This window comes from Aotus nancymaae, unplaced genomic scaffold, assembly GCF_030222135.1.
Source record: "Aotus nancymaae isolate 86718 unplaced genomic scaffold, 86718_ANA_hifiasm-v0.15.2.pri h1tg000059l, whole genome shotgun sequence".
Classification (NCBI taxonomy): Eukaryota; Metazoa; Chordata; class Mammalia; order Primates; family Aotidae; genus Aotus; species Aotus nancymaae.
In genome coordinates, this window is record NW_026988473.1 from 56,800,897 (window position 1) to 56,823,937 (window position 23,041).

At 51.6% G+C, this 23,041-nt stretch overlaps 1 long non-coding RNA gene across 1 annotated transcript; it reads right to left on the reverse strand.

Annotated features, from left to right (window-relative positions):
- Positions 1-18,478: 18,478 nt before the first annotated feature.
- Positions 18,479-22,622, reverse strand: LOC135270114 (uncharacterized). The gene is made up of 2 exons (XR_010338365.1): positions 19,603-22,622; positions 18,479-19,379 (listed from the first exon to the last, which is right to left on the reverse strand). It is a non-coding gene; the product is annotated as an uncharacterized LOC135270114 (long non-coding RNA).
- Positions 22,623-23,041: the final 419 nt, after the last annotated feature.

Here is a 23,041-nt window from a genome sequence, read left to right on the forward strand (position 1 = left end):
GGCGGGCGCAGGGCGCGGGGCGCGGGGAGAGGGGCGCGGGGCGGGAGAGGCGCCCTCCGGACCGGGCTGCTCACCTGTGCCCGACGCTCCGCCGGGGCCCGCAGGGGCCGGGGTGCGAGCGCCGCCGCCGCAGCTGCCCCGGCGACCCGGGGCCGCGCGGGGACTCTGGGGGAGGAGCAGTAGGTCTCGTCGCCCGGCCCCGCCCCGGGCCCCCGCCCCGCGCGCCCCTCCGGCTAGGCTGGGGGCTCGGGGGCTCGGCGGCCGCGGCTCGGGATTTTCCAGGCTGCGGAGGTGAAGCTGACGGAGCTCCGAGCCCCGCCCCGCCCCGCCCCGCAGGGTCCTAGCGCCAGCCCCCGCCGCCCCTGGAGGGGACCCGGCGCCCGAGGGGCCAGTCCTCAGCGGGGACCGGGGACGGGGTGAAGAGAGGCCGAGAGAGTGGGCTCTGCGAGGAAGGGCCACGAGGTGCTAGAAGAGGAATTCTGGAAGTTAACTATGAACCCCTTCTCTCCACCACCTCCCATATTCACAGGTACACACCTCTACAACAACCTACAGTATTTACACACAGGCATGCTGTCCCCAGAACAACCCAGAGATGCCCCCACGCAATACCCCAGAGATCCAAAGATGGGCACACACCCCCATGACAATCAAGAGACTAACTCGCAGGGATGACAGCCCCACAGCAGCTCAGAGATGCCCACAGCTTGCATACCCCACCAAGCTAGAGGCACACCACGCCTACACACACCCAACCCCATTCCCAGTGGGATGTGCAAACCCAGCAGGAAGCCCATCCAACCCACAAGGCTCAAGGTTCACAGGCTGGCCAAACATGGGCAAAATCTCCTCCCCAGTCTCACTCCTACCTGGGAGCTTGAACTGGGACTCCCTCCGGCCCCACATTCTGGCCCTTGGCCACCAGCACCCCTTCTCAGCATGCACACACGCGCGTGTACACACACACACACACACGCACAGACGCACGCCTCCTATGGACTAGATGAGGCTCTCTAGAGCATCTGGCCTAGAGCTCTGGGCTCTCTTACCTCCCCAGGCAGAGTTGCCCAGAGCTCCATAGCTACCTGCACCAGCCCTCCTGCCATCCCTTCCAGACTAGGAGGCTCCCCCCTGCCCCCTGGGTCCTAGTGCCAGCTCTACCTCCATCTGCTGTGTGTGAACTGAGGCCACTAGCTCAACTTCTCTGAGGCCAGCCCAGGGTGAGTGTGGCAGTCTGTCCTAGTGACTATGGTGAGCTTCTGTGGATGAGCAACTAACAGGGCCCAACAAGAACCCACCACTTAGCCAGTGTCGGCGAGTCCACGGTCAGGAGGGAATCAGAATGGATAACCCCAAACTGCCTCCTAGCCTCACAAGCCTAGAGCTCTAGGATGGAACAGCTTTTCTTAAATGTGCTAAGAAAAAAACGAGGAGTCGAGGATTTGTCACGGTGCTTCACAAATAGAGGTGTTTCTTCCTGAAGTGCTTAAAGCGCCACCGAGATGTTTGTAAATTAGGCCACATTTTTAAAATGAGTAGGGGTGAGCAGGGAGGAGCCATGGTGGCAAGTGACCCCGAAGGGCATCCTATAAAGTGAATCCTGGACAGTGTGCTGCAGGTCCTCATGAGGCCTGTGTGAATGACCTCAGATCTCCAGGCCTCCCATCTGCAGTGTGGGAGGCACAGTCAGATAATCACCCCATCCCTTCTAAACCACACTCCTGAAAAGTGTCTGGGAATGAGTGGGTGGCAGGGGGCTGGCTCTGGGCTCAGGACGCCCAGGCTATGACTCTCTGCTATCTACCTCCTCTGCCTCTAGCCCGATTCTAGGCAGGTCACTGCCTCTCCCCAGGCCTCAGCAGTAGACACCCAGGCAGTGTGGGTGTCAGATAAAACCCAAAGGGGACCCCAGCAGAGCCAAAGCCAGCTTTGCTTTGTGAACTGTATCCTCTTGGATCTGCCATGAGGAAAAGAGGTGGTGGAACTCGCCTGGTGGCTCCTGCCTTTTTAGGGCCACATATAATAAAACACATCTCAGCAGACAGCAGGCACCAGAGCAGCAAACCTCTCATACCCACCATCCAGTCCAGGATGAAAAAGACAAGGCCTAGTGACAGGAGGTAGCAGTGAGGGCAGTCTGATAGAAGGACTTCCCCACCCTAGAGAGCTGCCAGAGAGATAAAAACTCAGGGAGGTGCAGATGGCAAGAACCAAACCATCACTCAGATCCAAACACAGAAGAGCCAAGACTCTTTTGGATCTTGGATCAGTAAAGGTGGGCGACCTGGCACCCCTGGGCTCTGGCAGTCATGCCCTAGGCTTATCCCTGGGTCCTAGGTTTAGGCCAGGCTACCTCACCAGCAGGTGGGTGGAAGGGTATCACCTCATTCTACTCATCATTAATTTACCCTTGCAAATGCCACCCCTCCCAGGAATTTTGGTATCTCTGGTTCTGGGTCTCATGAAAACCTCTCATATGTGACAAAGCAGATTGATATCCTTCTCAAAACACCCCTGAGCAGCAGAGAAGGGCCCCATATGCTCCAGAGCAAAAGAATGAGCCCGGAAGGGCTGGAGGGGCTCTGGAAGAGGACTCTGGAGAGGACCCACAGCCCGGCAGCACAAAGGGTCTGTGGAGCTGGGTTCAAATCCTGACCCTATCATTTCCTAGCTGTGTCAACCAGAAGCCAGTGATAGGCCTTCTCTGAGCCTCAGTTTCCTCATTTGGAATAATAATACCTACCTATCCCCTGAGAATTGTGGCAGGGAAAAGAGTTGTGTATGTGCCAGTTTCACCCCCAGATACGTAACTAAAAATATAACTGCTGGGGGTGGGTGGGGCAGGGAGGAATACACTGCCCAAAAATACACAGTTCCAACAAAAAGTGTTAAGGTAGGCTGGGCGCGGTGGCTCACGCCTGTAATCCCAGCACTTTGGGAGACCGAGGCAGGTGGATCACGAGGTCAGGAGATCGAGACCATCCTGGTCAACATGGTGAAACCCCGTCTCTACTAAAAATACAAAAAATTAGCTGGGCATGGTGGCGCGTGCCTGTAATCCCAGCTACTCGGGAGGCTGAGGCAGGAGAATTGCCTGAACCCAGGAGGCGGAGGTTGCGGTGAGCCGAGATCGCGCCATTGCACTCCAGCCTGGGTAACAAGAGCGAAACTCCATCTCGAAAAAAAAAAAAAGTGTTAAGGTAATATCTTGACATCATGGTTGGCAAGATTTGATTCTCATGGAAGATTAAACAATGGAAAGAGTTTTGGCAAAGCTCTGCCCACTGCAGTCCCCTGCCCCAGATCTGGTTCCCTCCACAGGAAGTGGATCGAGGTGCCTCTCTGAGCCCCCAGGCCAGACTCCAGATCTGGCTGCTCTCTGGGTCCCAGATCCAGAATGGGGCATCACAGACAGCAGGAGCAAGAGTAGGTATAGAAGGTGAGACTGTGTATGAGCAGGCGCTTGGCAAACTGAGAAGCAGTGTGGGAATGTGAAGCATCATTACGCAGGGCACTCGGCAGGCCTGGATCTCACACGTGCCCATCGCAGACAGAGCAGCTGAGGTTGTGGGAGGCACAGGGGCACTCCTGCATCACACAGCAAGTCAGAAGCCATAAGGGGACTCCAGTAACTTGGGACTGACCTAGAGTCCTGGAATGGGGGAAGGGAGCACTTGGAAAGAGTCACACCAGACTTCTTGCTTACTGCTGTTGGAGGAGTCAGAGCACCTGCCTGGAGTCAGCCACCCCATGACCTGGTCCCTAACACTCCCCTCAACTCCCCACAGCAGAACTAAAGACCCCTCAGACTAACGGCATCTGGCCCCACCCTCTCCCTATACAAATAGAGACACGAGGGTCCTGCTAGCAGGGACGAAGCAGAAATAAGTACCTAGGGGATGGGTGCAGTGGCTCACGCCTGTAATCCCAGCACTTTGGGAGGCCAGTGCGGGTGGATCACCTGAGGTCAGGAGTTTGAGACCAGCCTGGCCAACATGGTGAAACCCGTCTCTACTAAAAATACAAAAATTAGCCAGGCATAGTGGCACATGCCTGTAGTCCCAGCTACTCGGGAGGCTGAGGCTGAAGCAGGAGAATCACTTGAACCCGGGAGGTGGAGGCTGCAGTGAGCAGAGATTGGGCTACTGCACTCCAGCCTGGGCGATAGAGCAAGACTGTCTCAAAAAAAGAAAAGAAAAGACAAAAAAAAAAGAAGAAAAGAAAAAAAGGAATAAGAACCTAGGTAGGTCTCTCAGCTCTTAACCTGAGGCTCCTGCTCCTCCCACTATTACATACCACACCTTCCACTTGCCTGCTGGTGACCTTGACACAGTCACTGCCCTCCCTCAGCCTCAAGAGTCAGCCTCCCTTGGTGCCTCCCCAACCTGCCCAGTGTCCTGGACAATGAGGAGCGGGAAAGTCTAGCCTTGCTCCAGAGCCCCACCCCTACTCACCATCTAGTCAGACATGATGGCTGCCTTGATCTCCCCTCTGGGAGATGAGAGGGTCCCACCGGTACCCCTTCTCCCCCACCCCCTCCTCAGGGGTAACCCTGCCTGCCAGTTTTGATGGAGCAAATTCCCAAGTTGTCCAGGGCAACAAGGCGTGTCCTGGGGCACTGTTCTAGAAGATTAGGCAGTGACCTGTGTGATGTCACCCAGGAAGCGGGGCATGGAGGAGAGGTTCCAGAGACCCGCAGAAGGGAGCAGCGGGCCGGGCGTGGTGGCTCACACCTGTAATCCCAGCACTTTGGGAAGCCAAAGCAGGCCGACTGCTTGAGTCCAGGAACTCAAGACCTGGCTGCGCAACATGATGAAAACCCGTCTCTATTAAAAATTTAAAAATTAGCTGGGCTTGGTGGTGCATGCCTGAGGTCCCAGCTACTCAGAAAGCTGAGGCGAGAGGACGGCTTGAGCCTGGGAGGTCAAGGCTGCAGTGAGCTGAGATGGTACCAGAGCACTCCAGTTAAAAAAAAATGTGCAGCACCAAGGGGCCCCCAGGGCTGGCTTGGCCTTGAGAGGGATGTGTCCTTCACGGTGGCAATAGGTGCTCCATCCCAGGCCCACCTGGAGCCGGATCTAAGTGTTTGCCCAGGGCGGGTCTCATACCCTTGTTGGGCTTCACTGAGCAAACAGCGCACACCTGCCTTTGGGGAGCTGCTGGAGCCTCAGGAGCCACACCGTAGTGCACAGCCTCAAAGTCAGTGCGGGTCAGGGTCACCCCACCCACACTCTGCCTGATATCCTGTCACAGTCCCACATGAAGCACTCCACCTCGGTATGACACAGGGCCAGCCCTATGCAGGTAACACTCCACCTCGGTATGACACAGGGCCAGCTCTATGCAGGTACACACACTTGGTCATGCCAGGCCACACACAGCACCAAAGTGGAATTGCCAGATAAAATACAAGATGACAGCGGGGCACAGTGCCTCACACCTGTAATCACACCTATGATTCCAGTGCTTTGAGGTGCTAAGGTGGGAAGACTGCTTGAGGTCGGGAGTTCAAGACCAGCCTGGGAAACATAGTGAGATGCTGTCTCTACAAAAAATTTAAAACTTGGCTGGACATGGTGGCATAGGCTGGTAGTTCAAGCTGCTAAGTAGGAGGCTGAGATGGGACGACAACTTGAGCCCAGGAGTTTGAGGCTGCAGTGAGCTATGATCGTACTACTGCACTCTAGCCTGGGTGACAGAGCAAGACCCTCTGTCAAAAAAAAAAAGGCCGGGCACGGTGGCTCACGCCTGTAATCCCAACACTTTGAGAGGCTGAGGCGGGTGGATCATGAGGTCAAGAGATCGAGACCATCCCGGTCAACATGGTGAAACCCTGTCTCTACTAATACAAAAAATTAGCTGGGCATGGTGGTGTGTGCCTGTAATCCCAGCTACTCAGGAGGCTGAGGCAGGAGAATTGCCTGAACCCAGGAGGCGAAGGTTGCGGTGAGCCGAGATCGCGCCATTGCACTGCAGCCTGGGTAACAAGAGCGAAACTCCATCTCAAAACAAAACAAAAAAAAAACGGAAATGAGACAACTGAGACACAGAGAGGCTAAGTAACTTGTCCCAGACCACACACCACTAAGTAAGCAGTTTTAACCCAGACGGCCTGGCTCCCTAGCCCAAGCCATTATACAAGACCACTGAGCAGGGAACTTTGTGGCATCTGTCCTGCTTCCTCTTCCATCCTTCTCCCCACCCCATCCTCTGATCTCAGCACCTCTGAACCCTAGGAGCTGCCCTCTGGGCCTTGCAGGGGCCACTGCCTCCCCCACGCTCAGGGGAGGGAAAAGTCTAGTTGCAGTCCCTACCACCACTGCTACACAGGACTTCAGAGTTGACAGAATCCCCAGCAGGCAGGGAGGCCTCTTGACAGGAGAACAGGCCTAGAGAGGGCCAGAGGCTTGTCAGAGGTGGGCAGAGCCTAGAGCAGAACCAGGTGGACTCCCCTTCAGGAGGGCCCCAGGCCCGGATGGCCACGCCCTGCTCTGCCTGCTGGGTCCTCGCGCTGTTGATGTCTATTGTGTACTGCCGCCTCCAGGAACTCAGTTCGATTGTGGGGTCGATGCGTTGTTCCAAAAGCCCTGGAGTTTCCTGTCAGAGGGGCCTGATCCATCAGCCTGGCCCCAGGCCCTCCCTTCAGCTCTGTGCTCAGGCCGGGTGGGGGTGAGGCATCGGCGTCTCGTGTCTGCAGGAAGGACAAGGTTGTCTAGGCCTTCCTCCACCCAGGTGGGCAGAACTCCAGCCCTGGGAACACAGCTCCTTTTCTGGCAACCCACACAACTTCCTTCTTTTGGTTTCTTCTTCTTTTTTATCTCAAAGTTGGGCCCTCAGTGTCCTGACTCAGGACAGTTTCCACCTCCTGGAACTGGTGGGGTCTCTAGGGAGGGCTCAGGGTCACCCCTCGGGTGATGGGAGAGGTTGGGGGGCCGGCCCCAAAGCCTACCATAGGTTCTTAATGTTCCCGAGGAAGGGGCTCCTCTGGGAGGCTTTGCGGCCTGGGTGCCGTGGGCCTGCGCGGGGAGCCTGGACCTACCCAGGGACATAGCATGGCCCCAAGTATAGCCCAACTTCTCTACCAAGGGACCACACGCTGGGACACCTGGGGTAGGTTCTTCTCTCGCTGGGCCTCAGTTTCCTCATCTGTCCAAAGGGACAAATGCTCCCTGCCTGACCTTCTGCCTGAGGGGGTTGCAAAGGTGAGACAGAGTGTGAAAGGTGCCTGCTGCGGCCCCGTGCCTCTCCCTAGAGAGGGTGTGCAGAGCCGTGTGTGAGTGACAGCTTACACACCACTGTGACCTGGGTGCTGGTATGTGCATTCCCTGGGAGCACGAGTGACTGTGTGGCACTGCAAGGTTTCTCAATGTGGGTGAGCCAGTGCCTTGGGTGTAGGATTACCAGATTTAGCAAATATTTGGGATGTACTTATAGTAAAAATGTATTTGTTGCTTATCTGAAATTCTAATTGTACTAGATGTCCTGCTTTTTTTTTTTTTTTTTTTTTTTTTTTTTTTGAGACGGAGTCTTGCTCCGTTGCCCAGGCTGGAGTGCAATGGTATGATCTTGGCTCACCACAACCTCTGCCTCCTGGGTTCAAACGATTCTTCTGTCTTGGCCTTCAGAGTAGCTGGGAAACTCCTGACCTTGTGATCTGTCTGCCTCGGCCTCCCAAAGTGCTGGGATTATAGGCATGAGCCACCGTATCCAGCCCATGTCTTTTTTTAAGACAGGATCTTGCTCTGTTGCCCAGGCTGGAGTACCGTGGTATGATCACAGCACACTGCAGCTTTAATTTCTGGGGTTCAAGTGGTCCTCTCTCCTCAGCCTCCTGAGTAGCTGGGACCACAAGTATGCACCACTACACCCAGCTAACTTTTAAATTTTTTGTAGAGATGGGGTCTCCCCAGGCTGGTCTCAAGCAATCTCCTGCCTTGGCCTCCCAAAGTGCTGGGATTATAGGTGTGAGCCATTGTGCCTGGCCTCAGTTGTCCCATGTAAGTTGGGTAGACTAATAGAATTTCTGTCATGACAATGAGGATGAAGTGAGTTAGTCCCGTGGAGTGCTTAGTACAGTGCCTGGCACACAGTGAGTGCTCAATAAATGCCACAGCTGCTATCAGTTCTCAGTCCCCAGTCCCGAGCTTCGTTCCCCCAGGTCTGGCATCTGTCTCTGAGGCCTGGCCTCTGTCCTACATCTTTGTTCCTCAATCTGGAGGCAATGCTTTCTTTCTCCCGAGTGGGGTTAACCTAGAGCCTGGAGGGTTGAGAGGGAAGCGGAGGTGGCTGAAATGACATTTTGTCCCCCTCCCTCACCCCCAATCCAAGCAGAGCTGCAAAAGGCTTGCTTTCAATGGCATTTGCTCCTTGCCCCACATAGCCCCTCCTCAGTGTCTGATAGCTGCATGCCAGGACAGCAGCGAGGCACAGGGGGTCTGGCCATATCTAGCCAGAGGGCAGCACAGCACTGAGATGCCCACATTCCAGGGGCTGGCTCCCAGGACCACATGAGGACTGGTGTGGACAAAATTCTCTAGGGGCTCTGTCCGAGAATGGGGCTGAAGGCTCTGCCCTGGGTCAAGGGTCCAAACCCACACCTAGAACAGGCCTGCAGCAGGTTCAGCTTCCACAGGCACTGCTGTCGGGGACTCCTGCCAACCACTGCTTCCTGCCCTGAGTCCTTGGTGTCCTGGGTCAGCAGGTATCTCCACAGGCTTCCCGGGGGAAGGCTGCCTCTTTCAGCACCTTCTAAATTTAGGGCTTGGGCTCTGTGACTCACTCCTGAGTCTGCTTTGCTCCCCTCCTCCGGGAGTGCGCTCCCACGGGATCTGCGTCCTCTGCTGCCTCAGACTGATGACAGCCCACAATCCTGCAGCAGCCACACACACACCAAGGAGAGAGCTCCTGGCCCCACTCTCCTCGGGCCGGCCAGGCGCTATACTCTCCTTCCCTTACCTCTCCATCTTCCCAACCCTCCCTGCAAACCAGAGCCCACCCAGGTAGCCACATTGGGAGCTGGCTCCAAGCGGGACTATAAGGGTAGTAGGGGGAGGAGAGGTGGAGTCAAGCCCTGCCCCCTCCAGCATGGCTGTGGGCAGAGCCCTCACCTGAAGTCAGGAGGCTTAGGCTTGAGTTCTGGACCAGACTCACTCTCATCTTGCTGTGGGGCTCTCGGTGAGCTCTTGGCCTCTCTGGGCTTCTCTTTCCTCCTCTATAAATAAGGAGTTTGAACCAGACTTGCATTAGGGAGGCTTGAAACAGAGCTGAAGTGAGCACAGGGCCAGACCTCCATCTACTAACAAGGTGGGGCAGAGGAGGTATCTGACATCAGACCCTGTCTCCCACCCAGGTGCCCCTCTTCCCCCAGCCCCTGCTCCATGAGGGGAAACGAGGACCAACAACCTGCTGTTAGCGTTCTTGGACTTCTGCACGCAGGGAGGAAGCTCACTCACAGCCCCACACCCTGAAGGGGCTGGAAAGAGCAAGGGTCTTGCTCTGGTCTGACTGTCCAGGGCTGTAACGTGCAGCCTTGAGTAAAAAATCATCTTAACTCTTGGCCTCAGGGTGTGGGGAAGAGAATCATGTGTGTGTGCAGATGTAAACACTCCAGACATTTCTCCTCTGCCAGGTTCCCAGAACTGGAGGAGGAGATGGGGACATGGGTCCCCCGCTTGACTTCCAGAAATGCTGGCACCCAGGGCAGGGTGTGGAGGTATCTGGAGATGGTCAGACCTGGGGCTGCTGCTTCTCTGCCCCTGCATGACTCTAGGAGAATCCCATCTGTGAACTGCCTCAACCTGTGTTCACAAGTAACAGTTACTGAATGCTTACCATGGACCTGGTACTGTTCTATGTACTTAACGGGTCTTAACTCATTTAATTTATAGGTAAACTTTGAGACAGTCCCAAGGCTTAGCATCCTCACTTTATAGACAGTTTGAGGCTCAGAGAGGGGCAGGGACTCACCCAGGGTCACAGTCTTAAGTCACTGGAAAGGCTGCTTGAAAGCCAGGTCTGAGGGCAATCCTGGCTTCTATTTGCTACCCCGAGGTAGTCCTTCTCAGAGTATACATTAGACACTAAATAAATGATGAAGATGTTTGATTACTGCCATGTAATGGAAAGATCCCTGGCCTAGTCCAGTTCTACCCCAACTCCCTGTGTGTCCTTAAGAGAGTCCTTTTCTGGCCGGGCACAGTGGCTCACGCCTGTAATCCCAGCACTCTGGGAGGCCAAGGTGGATGGATCACCTGAGGTCAGGAGTTTGAGACCAGCCTGGCCAACATGGTGAAATCCTGTCTCTACTAAAAATACAAAAAATTCACCAGGTGTGGTGGTGAGCACCTGTAATCCCAGCTACTCGGGAGGCTGAGACAGGAGAATCACTTGAACCCAGGAGGCAGAGGTTGCAGTGAGCTGAGATCATGCTGTTGCACTCCAGCCTGGGCAAGAAAAGCAACACTCGGTCTTAAATACATAAGTAAATAAATAAATACAAAAAAGTCCTTTTCCCTCTTTAGCCTTACTTTCTCTGGCTAAAAAACAGAATGATAAGTGAAGGCCCAGTAAATGCTTGGAGGTAGATTTTGGATTCACCTCCAGGCATCGAATTATCTTGGATATCTTGAAGGATCTTGAATTTCTAATTCATTCATTCATTCATTCATTCATTCATTTTGAGATGGAGTCTCGCTCTGTTGTCCAGGCTGGAGTGCAATGGCACGGTCTTGGCTCACTGCAACCTCCTCTGCCTCCCAGGTTCAAGTAATTTTCCTGCCTCAGCCTCCCAAATAACTGGGATTACAGGCACCTGCCACCATGCCTGGCTAATTTTTTTTGTAATTTTAGTAAAGATGGGATTTCATCATGTTGGCCAGGCTAGTTTCGAATTCCTGACCTCGTGATTCACCCGCCTCAGCCTCCCAAAGTGCTGGGATTACAGACATGAACCACCGCACCCAGCCTTGGATTTCTATTTCTACAAATACCTGCCTTTCATGACTTGCCTGGGGAGGCCCAATCTGTAACGAGACCTCAGGCTCTCCCAGCACTTCCCCCAGTCTACCCCCAAAACCTCTAAGAGCACTCTAGAGAGAATGAGCTGCATACAGCCCAGCTCCACTGCTCCAAGGGACAAAGAAAAGTCCTCTTTCCTGGGGGCAGCTGCATGATCCTGCAGGTGCCATGGTGTGCCTAGGTGCCACCTCGCTTCACCTGGCTGGGGGAGAGGCTCCAACTGCCTCAGCTCAATGAACATCACTTCCTCTTCTCATCACCCAGGCCAGTCCAGGTATCACCTCAGCTCCACTGCCCCCAGATGGAACCACCTGAGTACCCAATTCCTCTTGGGCTCAGAAACAGAGTCCACTGCCTTCCCACTCCTTTGCATTCAGAGTCTGTCCCCTTAGTGCTGCCCCCTCACCTGTCACACCTGGGTTCTTTCCCTTACCTGAGCCACTGTCCTGAGAAGCAGAGTCTGTACAGCTCCAGCAACACTCTCCTCTTCCTCCAAAATTCTCCAGATCCTCAGCTTCCTGCCTCTGGTGGTCATCTCAACAGAGCAGGGTCTTCCTCCATCAGGTCAAGGTGGGGGTAGGAGAACGATCGGGAACAGGGACTCCCCTAGATTCTCAGGGTACAGTCAGTGTACCTAAGCCTATCCAACAAAGACACTGACCCCTGAAGTAGACGGAAGGGCTCCAGACCCAAAGGCAGGAGGATTAGGCTTTAGCTCTTGCTCACAGACTGCTGAGACCTGGGGCAAGCCCCTGCCCTTCGTGGGGCCTTCAGTTTTGCAATCTTCAGAATGAGGAAATGGGTTCCTCAATTTACAATCATCCGACTATAATAATCTTTTACCTTTATATACTGCGTGGGTAAATTCCTGAAACTAAGCTGCTTCCACCCCTGGATCTCACTTGATGTTCCCAACAGCCTGTTACCATTGACAAACGAGAAAGCTCAGGTCCAAGGGAACAAAATTAGCCAAAGTCGCACAGCAAGCTGGAGGCAGAGCCTGGGTGCAGTCCTTGAATCCTGATCCTTCTCTGGCCCTTTACCCTCTATGATGCTGGGACTCTGCGCGACTTCCTCTAACCTATTGTCCCATTTGTAAAAGGACTGTTGTGAGGACTGAATTAGGAGAGGCGATGAAGAGGGGCATTCTTTGCAAATCATAAAAGAAAGGACCACGGAACGATGACTGGACCGTTAGGTTACTATTTATTATTGTTATCTTCGCTACGGCGCCCCCACGTGTCGATCCCGAGACGCTCGGCTTGCGCAGGCGCTCTTTGGTGTTTACGAAGGCCTCGAGGCCCCGCTTTTGCGCGTGCGCTTCTCGCCCGGGACCGCCCAGAGGTTTCCATGCCGGACTAGGGGCGGCTCTGCTTCGCGCCCTCTGGTGGTTGTCGCCGCTCTGTCACCACGGCTCCCAGGGTCCTTTGTAGGCTCCACTTTCGTTGAGACGTCTCCACAGCACTACAGCGGCGGCGATCTGAGGAGAGGCAGGAGGAAACACGGCGCGCCCGGCATAGTCCTTCTCACCGGGGACTCCAGCATCTCAGTCACCGCTTCACTAAACCCCAGGTGCAGGTTCTGACATCCATCACGGCAAACTGGAGACCGTGGTGAATTCCATCGGAATGGCGCGCGCATTGCCACATGGGAACTGTAGTTCATGGCTAGGACTTTTTCGGGGGTGGGCTGCTGGAAAAACTACATTTCTCAGGAGCTCAAGAGTCAGACTGACAAAAAGGGGGCTCGCAGCGTGTTGGGAGATGGAGTTTGGGGAAGGTCGTGGGTTCGTGCTGGCAGGGAAACAGTGAGGCAATGGAGCCAAGTGCTCTGAGCCTGGGCCTGTGGGTTCGAGTTGGGCAGAAGTTACACAGTGGCTCTCATAGGAGTGGAGTAACATTGTTGCGGCTGTGTTTTAGAAAGAATACTGCTTATTAGTTGTGTGATCTGAGCGATCAGGACAAACGCCCCTTTATCTTTTTTATTTATTTATATTTTGAGACAGGATCTCTCTCTCTGTCTCCCAGGCTGGAGTGCAGTGGCTCCAGAACTGCTAGCCTCCCGCCTCACCCTCCCAAAGTGCTGGGATTACAGGCGTGAGCCAACAGGCCTGGCCAGATGCCCTTTTATCAACTACAGTGGACCTTAAGGTTAAAGAAGCAAACATTACCTACCTACCAGTGGAGGGTTCAGGGCCCAGCTGGCATGGCAACTTCTTAAATTTCTACTGCTACCAGAAAAGCCACACTCGTACTAAACCCTAGCAATAGGAGCTATCAGGCAAATTGTCAGACCCTTCTTAACTAGGATTTACAACCCAGAACACTACGACACTGATTGACAGAGGACAGGCCTTACAAACATTCTTTCCTGATAAACAACTGCAAACCTCAGGCCGGTTTCAGCAAGCTCATAGAGACTGCACACAAACTGCTTTTGTGTCGTATAGTCCACCTTTTGATGCAAAGAGCCAAATTCCACCTCATTTTAATGTAAAAACCCCATCCCAAAGTGAACATGGAATGTATGTTACATGTTTACCCATTGCACATGAACTCACCTCCCCTCATAAATATGTATAGCTTTTCCCCAAACCTGCTGAATATGTATGATTATTGTGAAATACAGTCTGTGAGGCATAAAAATCAGCCTGCCCTTTCCCTCTACAAAGAGAGAGCACCTCTGTTACATGCAGGAGACTTGTCTCTTTGTCTCTTCTCAGTTTGCAGATTGATGCCACTAATGAAATTGTCCTGATGACATCTCCCTCCGGTCAACTCACAAGTTCCTTAACTTGGTGTGTTTAAAACTGATTTTTTTTTTTTTTTTCTTGGCTGACTCTTTGGTTGGAGGGCAGCTACTCCTCACTGGGTCAGGTTCCTCTTCACCCACTGCCCACAAACAGCGTCACATTGAATTGGCTGTTTTTCACATAGATCAACGTCCTAAAACCTTAGAAAGCTGGGAGGATTTCAGGGTGGGGGAAAACTGGGCCTGATTTGCTCCGCCCCCATCCTTGTCTCTTTGACAAGGGGTTGGGCCTCAAGGTAGAAGCTGTAGAGGAGGTCCCGCCTTTCTGCCCCTTTTCCTGATCTGAGCTCTCATGGTCTCCTACCTTGAAGACTTTCTAGTCAGTTTCCCCGAATCTCCCCCTCCCCAGTCTCAATCCCTTTTGTGCCTTGGGAATTTCACAGCCACCTCTCTTCACTGATCCTGGTGGCTTTCTCCTGGGGTCAGCCGAGAGCTCTGTAGAGTGGCAGGCTGTGGCTGGTCTGCTGCTGGGAGGGTGGGTGATACTGTGACAGGAAGCTTCCCTGTGGCTGTGCCTGGTTTTCGTTCTAACACTTCTTGAAACCTAACAAACACGCTTCAACAGACGGTCTAACTTCTTTGTGAGGGGATCCTCTTGCCACTTCTTCCCAATCCACCTCTGTTACGTCTCATATCAAAGAAATTTGTATTCCTTTTATTCACTTAACTTTGACCCGGCTTCTTTTTTTTTTTTTTTTTTGAGATGGAGTCTCACTCTGTTGCCCAGGCTGGAGTGCAGTGGTGCAATCTTGGCTCACTGCAACCTCTGCCTCCTGGGTTCAAGCAAGTCTCTGCCTCAGCACCCCAAAGTAGCTGGGATTACAGGCGCCCACCACCACACCCAGCTAATTTTTGTATTTTTAGTAGAGACAGGGTTTCACCATCTTGGCCAGGCTGGTCTTGAACTCCTGACCTTGTGATCCACCTGGCTTGGCCTCCAAAAGTGTTGGGATTACAGGTGTGAGCCACCATGCCTGGCCAACCTGGCTTCTTTTAAAATAATATGGGATCATCTTCCCTTCTCTTGCCCATTTCTTCCTTCCTTCCTTTCTTTCTTTCTTTCTTTTTTTTTTTTGAGATGGAGTTTCTATTTGTCACCCAGGCAGAGTGCAGTGGCATGATCATATATCTATCAGATGGAGTTTCGCTCTTGTTGCCGAGGCTGGAGTGCAATGGCGTGATCTTGGCTCACGGCAACCTCCGTCTCCAGGGTTCTAGCAATTCTCCTGCCTCAGCCTCCCGAGTAGCTGGGATTACAGGCAGGCACCACCATGCCCGGCTAATTTTGTATTTTTAGTAGAGATGGAGTTTCTCCATGTTGATCAGGCTGGTCTCAAACTCCCAACCTCAGGTGATCTGCCTGCCTCAACCTCTGAAAGTGCTGAGATTATAGGTGTGAGCCACCACGCCTGGCCCCACATTAGCCAATATTGAATGATGCTTGATTCTCCCCTTGGAGGGAGGAACAGTATAATTTCAGTTAACTCCATCCCAAACACTGTTCCTCCTTTAAGTTGTCAACCTAAATAACAAAGGCTCTTTTTTTTTTTTTTGAGTCGGAGTTTCGCTCTTGTTACCCAGGCTGGAGTGCAATGGCGCGATCTCGGCTCACCGCAACCTCCGCCTCCTGGGTTCAAGCAATTCTCCTGCCTCACCCTCCCGAGTACCTGGGACTACAGGCGCATGCCACCATGCCCAGCTAAATTTTTTTGTATTTTTAGTAGAGACGGGGTTTCACCATGTTGACCAGGATGGTCTCGATCTCTTGACCTCGTAATCCACCCGCCTCAGCCTCCCAAAGTGCTGGGATTATAAGCGTGAGCTACTGCACCTGGCTTCAGAGAGGCTCTTTAAAAGAAAATGATGTTTATTTGGGAATAGAGCATTGCAGTGGGAATAGACATGCCATAGAAACCAGTGCGTATTCAGGGAGGTAAAGAAAGACAAAGGTTTTCAAAGGGAAAAAATGAGGAGGATTATATAATTGTTTTGAAATAATTATGCTTGGCTACAGAGATCAGGTGACACTAGTCTGGGGTTGGCCAGGCAGTTGCTGGGCAGATTTCCTCACAGAAGTTTTTTTTTTTTTTTTTTTTTTTTTTTTTTTTTTTTTTTTTTTTTGGTAGAAGATTGCAGTGGCTTTTGTACCAGGTTGTGGTTTTTATAGTCTTTTGTGATTGTCTTTCTTTCCTTTCTTTCTTTTTGTTTTTTTTTTTTGGGACAGAGTCTGGCTCTGTTGCCCAGGCTGGAGTACGGTGGCACGATCTTGGCTCACTGCAACCTCCACCTCCTGGATTCAAGCAATTCTCCTGCATCAGCCTCCAGAGTAGCTGGTGTTACAGGCGTGTACAACCATGCGTGGCTAGTTTTTGTATTTTTGTGGAGACAGGGTTTCATCATGTTGGCCAGGCTGGTCTTAAACTCCTGACCTCAAGTGATCTGCCTGCCTTGGCTTCCCAAAGTGCTGGGATAACAGGTGTGAGCCACTGAAACTGGCCTGTGATTATTTTTCTTTTTCTTTTGAGACTAAGTTTCACTCTTGTTGCCCAGGCTGGAGTGTAATGGCACCATCTCAGCTTACTGCAGTGTCATCCGCCTCCTGGGTTCAAGTGATTCTCCTGCTTCAGCCTCCCAAGTAGCTGGGACTATAGGTGTGTGCCACTACACTTGGATAACTTTTTGTATTTTTAGTAGAGATGGGGTTTCACCATTTTGGACAGGTTAATCTCTCAAGTGATCCACCTGCCTTGGCCTCCCAAAGTGCTGGGATTACAGGTGTGAGCTACCACCCCTGGCCTGTGATTGTTTTTCTTAAGAGGCATACAAGCATGAGAATTCTCTCTTCATGTCCTTCCCTGACTCTACTTGTCGGGTTTTTTTTTTTTTTAAGTTAATTAATTAAGCTGCTAAGTTCTAGGTTAATTTGCGTTAATAAATTATTAAAATTAATTAATTTTTTGGAGATAGGGCCTTACTGTGTCACCCAGGCTGGAGTGTAGTGGCGAGATCTTGGCTCACTGCAACCTTTGCCGCCTGGGCTCAAGTGATCCCCTCGGCCTCCTGAGCAGCTGGGACTACAAGTGTGTGCCCCACCTAATTTTATAATTTTGTAGGGACATGGTCTCGCCATGTTGCCCAGGCTTGTCTTGAACTCCTGGGGTCAAGCAGTCCTCCCACCTTGGCCTCCTAAAGTGCTGGGATTATAGATGTGAGCCACTGCACGCAGCCTTGTTTTTTTTGTTTTTTTGTTTTGTTTTGTTTTTTGAGACATAGTCTCGCTCTGTCGCCAGGCTGGAGTGCAGTGGTGTGATCTTGGCTCACTGCAACCTCTGCCTCCCAGGTTCAAGCTATTCTCCTGCCTCAGCCTCCCGAGCAACTGGGACTACAGGCATGTGCCACCATGCCCAGCTAATTTTTGTATTTTTAGTAGAGACAGAGGTTCACCATGTTGGCCAGGATGGTCTTCATCTCCTGACCTTGTGATCTTCCCACCTCGGCCTCCCAAAGTCCTGAGATGAAGCCGTTTTTGGTTTTTTGTTTTTTTTTTTTTTTGAGACAGGTTTTCCCTTTGTTGCCCAGGCCAGAGTGCAGTGGCACGATCAGGGCTTAGTGCAGTCTCAACCTCCTGGATTCAAGTGATCCTCCTACCTCAAGCTCCCAAAGTGCTGGGATTACAGGTGTGAGCCACCACTCCAGGCCAAGTGACTCCATTTTGATTCTGGCAACTTTCACAAAAGTAACAGTGAACAATGAGTACAGGTGGTATGCACACAAGGTCAGGGAGTGCCGAGACCCCATTAGAGACTGCTATAGTCTGAATGCTGGTAACCCCCCAAAATCCATACGTTGGAACCTGATACCCAGTGCAACAGTATTCAGATGTGGGGCTTCCAGGGAGTGATTAAGTAATGAGGGCTCCACACTCATGAATGGAATTAGTGCCCTTATCAAAGAGGCTCGAGGGAGCTTCCCAGGCCTCTTCTAGCATGTGAGAACAGAGAGAAAGCATCGTCTTTGAAGCAGAGAGCAGGTCCTCACCAGACACTGAATCTGTTGGTGCCTTGATCTTGGACTTCCCAGCCTCCGGAAAGGTGAACAATAAATTCCTCTTGTTTATAAGTTACCCACTCTAAGGTGTTTCGTTATAGTAGCCCAAAGGGACTAAGACAGCTACAGATGAACCCACTTTCTCCATATGGATGTTTTTAACCATTTCAGACTTTTAAACTGTTTAGTTTATTTTTTACCTTTAGTACAGATGGGGTTTTGCCATGTTGCCCAGGCTTGTGTTGAACTCCTGGGCTCAAGTGATCCTCCTGCCTCAGCCTCCCAAAGTGTTGGGATTATAGGCGTATGCCACCATGCCCAGCCTATTTAGTTTTTCATTCTATTAATATATATTAGTTAATTATCATCTTTAGTGGGTTATTGGTTATGGACATAAATAACTAATTAAAAAGAAGCATAAAAATAAACCTGCAAATTTGCCTCAAGACAATTGTTACCAGATTCTTGGATTTATCTGTTCAAAACTCATATCCAGGTGTCAAAGGCTGCAAAGCCATGGTTGGAAGGAAAAAAAGTAGACATGATTGTAAGGTCTGTTCTCACCGAGTTTAAAAGGGAGGAAACAGAGGCCAGCACAAAAAAATCCAATGCGAAGGAATTTATTCAGGCTCCTGGGTGAGGTTCTGCGGTCCGACAGAAGGGGCTGGAGAAGTTGCGCGGCCTCCTCTCAGATGTGGGGTTTTATAGGGAGTAGAGGCGTTTGATTGGTTGTGTCCAAGGTGAGTGGGGCCCAGATGAGACAAAATGGTATCGGGCAGGTTCTGGCAGGGCTTTTTTTGGGCTCCCGATGAGGGGGGGTGTGTCTGAGCTCCCAGTGACGGGGGTGGGGGTGTGTGTCCGTGCTCCCGGCGAGGCAACCGGCCTTACATTCTGACCTTTTGATGATAGCTAAAAGGTGCCGCTCTTTCTGGCTACTTCCTGCTGAATAGGGGTGAAGTAAGGGGGACAGGTCAGTTGGCTGGTGCCTCGGCCGTGAAGCGGACAAAGGGGTGAAGCAGCATTTGGTTAACAGCCACTCGTCCAATTTCTCGCATACGAGCTTATAGGAACCTGAGAAGAAAAGGGGCCATTAGTAATAGCAAACAGATTACAATGATAGGAGTGATGATGGGGGGTTAGCCAGGTAAGCATGGGATGCCACCAGTTTAGGGACAAGACCCCTGTATTTTGCTTTTTACAGAGGTCTTCCTGGAGACGGTGGAGAGTGTTGATGTTCTCCTCTACTAGGCCTGATTCGTTGATGTAATAGCAGCATTCTTCCTGGAGAAACATACAAGTACCTCCTTTTTCCGCTGTTAGTAGGTTAAGGGCCCGTCGGTTTTGGAGAGTTACCTGGGCCAGTGACGTGATTTGTCGCTGGAGGGAGGCCAGAGAGGCAGCTGACGCTTCAATGGCCACATGGAGCTTGTCTTCCAGTTGGGCGGCTGATGTGACACTGTAGCCCATTGCTCTGCTTCCGAGTCCGGCTGCTGCTAGAGAGGCTGCTAGAGAGAGACCAGCGACTATTGGTAGGAAGACCGCTCGTTTGTTTTGGCGAACAGGGGGAGGCGTAAGGAGGGATAGGAACTCGGCTTGCCCATATACCTTTAACTGTGGGACTAGAGTAACAGGTATGCAGGGGGAGGGAAGGGAGACATTTATAACCTTGGTTAGGGTTCCATTACACCAAAAGTATCCTCCCAGAGGTGCAGAGTGGGTGGATCTTACTTTTACAGTTGTGTTGCAGCTGGAGCTGTCAGTTGTTCTGTAGCAGAGAAAGAGATCTTGGGAGTGTGCCTTGAACAGCGGGATCCCTGTTAGGGTGGTGTCAGGTCCCGTAGATGATGTGACAGGTTGAACCCAGTCTGGAAGGGAACTGCAGCTAAGGGGGGTTTGTTAAGGGAGGCACATAAAAGCAAATAGTGAAGTTTATGGCTTTGACTAGCGTTAGCCAAGAGAAAGGTTGGGGACTGTTGCACCTTCATTATCACCCTTATCATCACCACTGTCATTACTACAACCTTTATCATTACCACTTTCAGCATCATCACCTTTACCATCACTACCATTACCATCATTACCATTACCATAACCTTTATTATGATCACCACTTTCACCATTATCACCATCGCCATAACCTTCATTATGATTATTACCACTTTTACCATCACCACCATCGCCTCCATTATCACCTACAACATACCTTCATCATTACCTTCATTATACTTTCATCATCATTACTACTTTCAGTACTACCACCATTATTTACAGTCACCTTCATCTCGAGGGCCTGAATTGGTTAGTTAAGGTGGCCTCATTCTGTAGGTCCATTGGGGAGGCGACATGCCTCGAGGGTGGCTGAATCTGTAACTACTGCATAGGCCGCTTTTTGTCACCCCTTGGCTGTCACTATTGAACTCCCATTTACAAAAAGGCAAGGTCTGGGCTAGAGAGAGAAAGGTTAGACAAGCCCTCCTGATGTGTAACAAATGTATCCATTAGTTTAGGACAGCAGTGGGCTGGGGAGGGGGAATGGGATGGAAGAGGAAACAAAGTAGCCGAGTTGAGTAGAGAAGTGGGATGAAGGCTGACTGAAGGATTTTTAAAGAGAAAGTTAGACTCAGAGTGTAGAGGAATGATAAAGAAGGACAGAGACCTGGGAAGGTATCCTAGGCCCTGAGTAGGAAGAAATAGTTAGCTCTTATATCCACTAAGAAGGAAATGGACTTACCCGCTGCCTGCAGCGTTACCCTGGGCTTGGCAAGGGTGATGGGGGTCCTTGAGTCCAGGCTACGTCAGTCGTCCAGAAGTCCAAGAAATTTAAGTGAAGGGATTGCTTCCTGCGGACTGGCCTGCTCCTCACATAGAGATGCGGGGAGTGGGCCTGTGGTCCGGGACGGGCAATCAACCTTCCAGTGTTCAGTCTGTTTGCAGTTTGGGCAAGGTCCAGGAGGTGGACTAGGACAGGGGCACTGCCGGGCCCAATGTCCTTCTTGACCACATTTGAAATAAGGCCCAGGAGGGGCCCTTGAAGCATTTTGGAAGGGTTTCAATGGACCTTCCCCACTGGACGTTCAGTGGGTTGCCAGCCTCAGGGCTGCTACAAGAGCTCGGGTTTGGAGGCCTACCTTCTGTCGTAGGTGGGCCTGTCGGGTGGCCTCAGCCTTATCCTCTTGGCCGTTAAAAACTTTAAATGCTATGTTTACCAGGTCCCGTATGGGAGTTTGGGGACCCTTCTCAGCTTTTTTAAGTTTCCTCCTTATATCTGCCACTGACTGGGAAATGAAGTGGACGGCTAAGACTGTAGCTCCTGCTAAGGAGGCCAGATCCAGCCAGGTATGGAGGATCATAGCATTAGTCAGGCGGTCAAGGAAGGCGGCTGGGTTTTCATTGGATCCCTGAGTTATTTCCCTCGACCTATTGTAATTGACTACCTTTTGGGCTGTGCTTTGCATGCCCGCTAGGGGGCACTGTATCATTTGGTCTCAGCGGCAGCAGCCATTTCGACCATCTTGATAGTCCCAGTTAGGGTCGGCCTCGGGGACCGCTGCCGTGCCTACTGGCATCTGGTTGTCAGTTAGGTGTACCTGATTAGCGTGTTCCCGGGCTGCTGTAAAAATCCGGTCACGCTCGTCTGGGGTAAGGGTAGAGGATAGGATCAGAAACGTGTCATGCCAGGTTAAATCATATGCCTGAGTAAGGTAGCGGAATTCTTTGGTGTAAGCAGTGGGATTGGTGGAGAAAGATCCTAGACGTTTCTCAATGTCTGATAGATCAGAAAGGGAGAAGGGAACGTGCACTCGGACAATGCTTTTTACTCCGGCCACTTCGCGGAGGGGGCAAAGGAGGGAGGCTTCATCGCTAGAAGCACAGTGTGAGCGGGTGTGTGCACTAACAGGAGAAGCCAGGTTGGAATCAGGAGATGGAGGAACTGGAGGGGATTGATGTTTATTATAGGGCAGAGGAGGATTATTGGGTTGGGCAAGTGGAGATGAGAGTTCCTCAGGCGCATCAGGGTCAGAAAAGGAAGAGGAGGAGGGTAGAGGGGCTAAGGGTGAAGAGGAGGTTTCTTTGGCTAGGAGTACTTTAGTAGTGGTACAAGAGGAACAGAGGGTGGGATGGAAACGAAGATACCAGAAAGCAAGCACATATGGGATTTCTGGCCATTTACCATTCTTTTTACAATAACTATCCAAGTCTGTTAGGACATTAAAGTCGAATGTGCCCTCCTGAGGCCACTTGGACTGGTTGTCTAGAGGGTACTGTGGCCAGGCTATGGTGGAAAGGAAAAGCAGCTTTTTCTTTTTTATGGAAAGTCCTAGTTTGGGTAGATTCTGGACTAGGCATCCTAATGGCGACTAGGGGTCTATGCGGGAATTCTGGTTCCTCATAGTTGGCTTTTGTGGAGCAGTTAGAGGCAAGGAAGGGATGGGAACAGGTATTACACCTAACACGGGCAGAAGTATTCCTTTCCCGGAGAAGGTGGCTGAGAAAACCTACAGGCTACAATGATTATAATAAGGAAGAAAAAAAAAAAAAAAGACAAGGCTAGGACTATCTTCCACGTGACAAATTAGAGGCTACAATAAAGACAGTACCACATACAAGACTGACAGACAAAGGGTGGGTGCCCCCCCAAATGGGAGACCAGTCTGATGCCTTCCTGGCCACATCCCCATCGAACCGCGGGTTGAGGCCCACACAAGCCCCGTAGCTGTTAGGCCATGGGACTACACATAAACTCACTCACTCACTCGCGTCGGAATTTAGGAAGAAAGGGAGAAAGATAGAGTTAAAAGTATAAAGTGGCCGCCATCTTAAGGGTGCGGTCCAGCTGCCATCTTAGGTGAGAGAGAAAGCTAAGAGTGAGAAGTGGCCACCATCTTAAGGGCGTGGTATGGCCACCATTTTGAGGGAGAGAGAAAGAGAGAGAGAGAGAAAAACAGAGAGACAGAAAAAGAAAGAAACCGAAAATGCAGTTTCTTACTTAATGGGAGCCTTTTATGCCAATAGGCTAGTTTAAAATAAAGATTTTGGTATAAGCCGGAGGTTTGGCTCTGCCATGAGGCAGGGCTGCTTAAACAGGAGGGCTTCTGAGTACCTACACCTCGGTCGCTGGTGAGGATTCAGGAAAGTGGGGACATCTCCCTCAAATTCCTGACCTTAA